At 39.6% G+C, this 5,327-nt stretch overlaps 1 non-coding gene across 1 annotated transcript; it reads right to left on the bottom strand.

Moving 5' to 3' along the window:
- Positions 1–5,002: 5,002 nt before the first annotated feature.
- Trnak-cuu17 (transfer RNA lysine (anticodon CUU) 17) lies at positions 5,003–5,077 on the bottom strand. Its single transcript has one exon. It is a non-coding gene; the product is annotated as a tRNA-Lys (tRNA).
- Between the last annotated feature and the right edge of the window lie 250 nt (positions 5,078–5,327).

The raw sequence follows: 5,327 nt of genomic DNA, 5'->3' as shown, positions 1-5,327 counted from the left end.
CATTGCTTTGCAAAGAGTAGCAAAGAATGCATGGGCCAATTTCAAAGGCTGACATCAATCACATACAAAAGAGCAGGTCAGATCCAGTTGAAAACAACATTGTTGATAAAAAAAAAAAACATGTGCTTTAGGGCCCTACCACCTGGTTCCAATCATAACGTGCCTGTCGCGATGCCTTCTAAATAGCTAAATAGCTATATTTACGCACATAGAATGCTGCTATCAGTTTTGCTCAGAGAAGATTCTTTCCACAGTGGCCTGTGGTGACTACAGAAGCTTATCATTAGTCAAATAAATGGCAGTAGAACCTCCAGCCACTGGGACATCTATAACACCCTCTTTTAGGCTCAGCGAGCATTCCCCAAGTAGAAGGGGGAAGAGTTGGAAAATGTATAAGGACTGGTAGAAGTGGGGGCATGGTATGCAAAGTTGACTTCCCGGCACAGCCATGGCTCTTGTGCATTTGAATTTGCAGCAGTTATGAGAACTGTACAACTATACTGCCATGAAAGCAGGAGGAGCATATAGGTCTCTACACCTACAACAGATTAAAAGTTGGTTGGAAAAATAGACCCAGTGGTGTAGCAACCAGCAAAGAGTACACACTCTTGTAAATAAGCTCCCACCCTCGGCCCCTTAAACAACCCTAATGAAACACATTGTATGTGAATCGCATATGCTCATGGTGTGTGGTGGGTGAGACATAAAAGTTGAAGAAGGGCTAGTTAGGAGTAAGAGCTTATCAAGCATAGAAGGACGACAAAATAGGTAACAGAGGTGGCAAAAACTGATGAAGATATCATGATCATGTATGAATATATTGTGATGAATTCCTTATCATGTACATTTAATATATTCAAAAAACATTAAAAGTCCCTTGATAACAAAGTTTTGCTTCTTTGCTTGTGCCTCAGTTTCTAGTGTAAAGTAGGAGATACCCATCTCTCCATCCTGAAGTCACTGTGAGGATGAAGGGAGTTTTGACGTAACCCAATCCTGAATCGTAAACAGGCATTGTCTTTCTAGGAACTAGACACTGCACTGATCATATCTGATTGATTTCTTTTCCCAAAAGAAGCTAAAAGTTAAATTAGACAAATCTTTGGTAAGATTTCTCAATTTTCTAAAATACATCCATAAAGTAAAATCCTTGGGCTGTGATTTAGTTGTGGCAATATTCTGATTGCTTTTTCACAAACCTGTGCAAAGACCTGTGTTATGAAACAAGCGTGTTTAACACCACTAACAGGCAGAGACCTTCTTTCTTCTCCTCCTACAGATGCTGCTAAATCTTGATTTTCGTTCATCCTAGGGAGTAACCAAAAACAGGCATCCAAGAAGTATAGCAAAAGAAATAATCTTTCTGAACAAAGAAACCCAGTTCTAAATCTAGCTACCAGAACATCCGGGCATGCTGACCAGCATGTGTGCAGCTACCTGCACGAGATGCTTAACCTCTGAGAGTACCTTGGTTTTCCACAGCATTAACCAATCTGTGTGCCATTTGCCATCTCACACCCAACCAGCCCACCCTCCTTACCACCTGCCAGTCTGCCCCAACCCAAGCCAACCATTTCTTCAAGTTCTTACTCAACTGCTCACTTCTCTCTGGCCCTGCCCTTGTATGGACTCTGCATTTCCCTATTTTCTGGATGGTTAGGGCCTTAGTTCCCATCACAGTAGGCCCCTGTGTATGCTTAGTGAGTCAGAATGGTGCAGGGAAACTATAAGGCTTTGACATCTGGCAGAAGTAAGGTTGAATTCCAACTCCATCATTAGCAGGCTGTGACCTTGGGCAAGTTATTCAATAATTTCCTCCAGCAAGGAGTGAATAACCACATTGCCTCGGAGAGTTGTTACGAGGATTAAATCATGGAAGCACAGCACCGAGTCCTGTGTTTGACACGGGCTACGAGACCTATTATTCTTACTTTTACTTCTACTCTCTGGTAGTTGTACATAATTCTTTTCTTATAAAATCCAAATTATACAGCCCCTGAGAACAGAGACTGAGTTCTATGGTTCTTTTTAATCTCATAAAAGCGTCTAACCCAGGATGCTTACATATTAGTCAATAACAGTTACTGAAATTATTGGAATGTTTATGTAACACTGAGGTCAAGGGTAGGAGAGACAAAATTAAATCAGAATTAAAACTTAAATCAATTCAGCATCATCCAAAACAGTGATTCTTCAGATACTCATGTTTGACTCAAAAACCTTGCATTATGATAGCCATGGTAAAGTCCTACAACCTTTCTATTTGCCAACAGCTGACCTACTTCTCTAGAATGTTCTTAGGGCCAATGGCCAAAGTCATCATATTATTGCTTGAAATGAAGGTATCTTCCATCAGTGGCATGGCATAAATTCACAGGACCTGAGAAAGGTTAGAGGGTATGGTCGTCTTATAGTTGTGTAGGAAGGAAAGAAAGAGGAAAGCTATTTCTCTCAGAAACTACCCAATCCTAAAGCATTGTAAGGGTTGAAAGCCCTGAAATAGTTGAATCTTCTGATTCTCTCTGAGATGACTAAGTGATGACTGAGCGACAATCTCTACTTTCCAAAGTTCTTTGGAGCCATGGTTACATAGTCTCTGTACTGTGCATAGTCATGTTAATCAAATGAAATACCTAAAAATAGCACAGACATTAATGGTACACACATTTACGGTACACACCTACCCAGAAATGCTCTTCTCTGGATTGACCACATATAGGGAATAAAAAGCACAGAAAATGCAAAAGTCCTTGCAGACTCAAGGAAGACCAAGCTTTGTATCCACACATGTCCCATATTTGAAGCTGTTTAATAACATCATGTTTGTTCATTCATTTGTTTTTGCTACTGGCCTGTGGAAGTACTTAACTCCTGACAATTAGTACTTGGGAAGATACAGAGAGCTTTCCTGATAGATAAATGTAGCATGTCTGAGCTACTCTGACTAACCATTTTATTTCTATCAAACGTCTGAACATGGTGTAGTTTGAAATGTCACACTATGGAGAAGGAAAGAAAGACAACTAGTTAGCTCTAAAGACCATAGATTTGGGAGCACCAATATTGTGAGGAGAGTTGGGCGGCGCAGCCCTTAAAGCTCAAAAATTCTATCCAATCAGAACATGAAATTGGGTCATAGAGCAAAGAGTCACTTACCTTACATACCACCTGCTGAAATCAAACCAGTAATTCAGTTATTTACATCTATAGGTAAATCATAACCTAACAACCAAACAGCCTTCAGGAGTGGAATTTTGGATTCCACTGATTAATGGAACTTTGTGCCAGACTCTGAGTTGGTCCTATTGGATGAACAAAATGCTCTCATTGAAAGGAGAAAAATGAAGGATGTGAAGAAGGAAAGATAAGAAGGAAAGAAAGAAGAGAGGAAAGAAGAAAAAGCAGGAGAGTAGAAGGTAGGGAAAGAGGGAGGGAAGGAGAGAGGGAAGAAGGAAAAAAACCAACATAAAAATACAAATTTATCTGATACTAGACTTCCTGGGGAAAAAAACTTAAAGGCACTAAAGTGCTTTTGCATTTTTACTGAAAAAAATTGACTGTAATCTAAATGTTTTTTATGTGGGTGAATAGATGCTGACAACACGGAGGAACAACGTGGTTAGTAATCTTTTAGAGGCCTAGGGGACAGGGTTTAGAACAAAAATGTTAGAGCTGCCAATATTTGGAAGAAAGGTTAATCCTCTTGGGGAGGTGGCTGTACTCTGGTTAGAATAATTTTAAAGCCTTCTCTCAGAAGACAAGCAATGCCAAACCTGAAGCACAGTTAAGTGAAGGGTGAAGCATGTGACAGATGCCCACCACAAAGGAGAGGTTAATGTGACGAACTGTGACTGGAGACCAACCTGCCACATACAATTAACGGGATGCTGAGGAGACATTGTTGTTGTTGTTGTTGTTGTTGTTGTTGTTGTTGTCGTCGTCGTCGTCGTCGTTGTTTCTGCTGCTGTCTGTTTCTCACCCCACCCCTTGTTTTAAGTCCCCATTTATAAATATGGATGACTTTTCCTTCAGTGAGTGAATATTAATACGGCAAGAGGAAGCATTGTAAACTGCCGATTAGAGGAATTCCAGGCTGGGACTCCTGTCTTCCCTCTACGTGATAAAGACGCCCACCACAGACTGCAACTCTTCCTCTTCAACAGACCAGTGCTCCTTAACCTCCTCTTCCGTATTTCATTTCATTTCATTTTGGTTTTTCAAGACAGGCTTTCTCTGTGTAGTCATGGCTGTCCTGGAACTCACTCAGTAGACTGGATGGTCTTGACCTCAGAGAACTGCCTGCCTCTGCCTCCTGAGTGCTGACATTAAAGGCTTGCACCATCACCACCACCACCTGGTTTTTTGTTTGTTTGTTTGTTTGCTTGGTTGGTTGGTTGGTTGGTTAGATTTTGGTCTTTTGTTTGTTTCTGTGTTTGTTTGTTTGTTTGTTTGTTTGTTTTTTAAGTGGTTCTAGAGCTTAGTGATAACTCATTTATCTAATATATGTGAAGCCCATATCTTGATCATCAAACAACAAAAAGTAAATTCTTTCTCGAATTTTTCACAGCATTTTAATATATTAGCAGAGAGATTATTCTTTTTTGGAAAATAGTTGGGTTAGAAATAGTTTAAGCTTCGTGGGGTTTTGGAACTGTGCCATGATGACTCGACTCTGCCTTCCATTATACCGTGGAAACAGCCATCGATAATATGGAAATTAATATGAGAATGGACCCGAGTTACAATAAAATTTTATTTAGATAATCAAACAATGGATCCAAGAGATACCCTTTGCCAATTCTTCTTCTTTTTCTTTTGTTAAAAAAAAAAAGCATTTATGATGACCCAGCTTTTCTTTGAGGTGCTAATTTTGTTGATATGTTCCCATGATCTTCTTAAGATCAGACTCTTTTGAAGCTTTCAGATGGATATCATAATATAATTTCTGTAATACTATCCTCAACTATATTTGATATAAGATTGAATTGTTACCAAAACCACTTGCACCCAACATGGGGCTCGAACCCAGGACCCTGAGATTAAGAGTCTCATGCTCTACTGACTGAGCTATCCGGGCACACCCTCAACTATATTTGGAAAAACATAATAAGCCTACAGAACTTTGGAAGATCTACTTACATTTTACTAGATTCTCATGTTGCTAATTCTGCCACATTGACTTTGGGGCTATTTCTTGCCATTTATCTGTCTATACTTGAAAGTTTTTAGTTTGCCACATTTTCATCAGAGCTCTCTTCCTTTATTTAAAAGTCATTTAGAGATATCAAGGACCTCCTAAAAAATGTCAACACACATTTTATAAGAAC

This window comes from Rattus norvegicus, chromosome 7 (genome assembly GCF_021556685.1).
Source record: "Rattus norvegicus strain SHRSP/BbbUtx chromosome 7, alternate assembly SHRSP_T2T, whole genome shotgun sequence".
Taxonomy (NCBI): Eukaryota; Metazoa; Chordata; class Mammalia; order Rodentia; family Muridae; genus Rattus; species Rattus norvegicus.
This window is presented reverse-complemented; position numbering and strand designations above follow the sequence as displayed.